This window comes from Triticum dicoccoides, chromosome 5A (assembly GCF_002162155.2).
Source record: "Triticum dicoccoides isolate Atlit2015 ecotype Zavitan chromosome 5A, WEW_v2.0, whole genome shotgun sequence".
In the NCBI taxonomy this organism is placed as follows: Eukaryota; Viridiplantae; Streptophyta; class Magnoliopsida; order Poales; family Poaceae; genus Triticum; species Triticum dicoccoides.
Genome location: NC_041388.1, coordinates 377,613,840 through 377,614,972, shown reverse-complemented (window position 1 = coordinate 377,614,972; position 1,133 = coordinate 377,613,840).

The window sequence follows — 1,133 nt, the reverse complement described above, 5'->3', positions numbered from 1 at the left end:
TCATTTAGCTCTCTAAACAAATCGGTAAATGACTAAAAAACAGCCAATGATGTCAGAACGTGTTGGAAATTGATGACGTCGCTTTGAATGTTGCATACTAAACGCAAAAGAAGTCAGGATTTCAAATAAGTTTAAAAAACATTGAAGTGCCCGTGTAACAGATGAGTTCTCGTCCGAAACCCTGATACTCCGAAACAGATTGTCCAGTTTGTACACGAAGTGCGTCCAGTTTTTCCATGACCCTATCTACTCTTTTGCACGTGCTATGTGGGTGAAATGATGATACCATGCCAAGTTTCAACATTTTCAGAGTTCATTTTGTAGTGATTTTCAATTTCACGGTCATTTAGCTCTCTAAACAAATCGGTAAATGACTGAAAAACAGCAAATGATGTCACAAATTGTTGGAAATTGATGATGTCGCTTTGAATGCTGCATACTGAATGCAAAAGATGTCGGGATTTCAAATAAGTTTAAAAAACATTGGAGTGTCCGTGTAACAGATGAGTTCTCTTCCGAAACCCTGATACCCCGAAAGAGATTGTCCAGTTTGTACACGAAGTGCGTCCAGTTTTTGTCGTGACCCTCTCTACTCTTTTGCACATGCTATGCAGGTGAAATGATGATACCATGCCAAGTTTCAACATTTTCAGAGTTCATTTTGTAGTGATTTTCAATTTCACGGCCATTTAGCTCTCTAAACAAATCAGTAAATGACTGAAAAACAGCAAATGATGTCAGAACGTGTTGGAAATTTATGACGTCGCTTTGAATGCTGCATACTAAATGCAAAAAAGTCTGGATTTCGAATAAGTTTAAAAAACATTGGAGTGCCCGTGTAACAGATGAGTTCTCGTCCGAAACCTGATACTCCGAAAGTGATTGTCCAGTTTGTACACGAAGTGCGTCCAGTTTTTGCCGTGACCCTCTCTACTATTTCGCACAGGCTATGCGGGTGAAATGATGATACCATGCCAAGTTTCAACATTTTCAGAGTTCATTTTGTAGTGATTTTCTATTTCACGGTCATTTAGCTCTCTAAACAAATCCGTAAATGATTGAAAAACAGCAAATGATGTCAGAACATGTTGGAAATTGATGACATCTCTTTGAATGCTGCATACTAAACACAA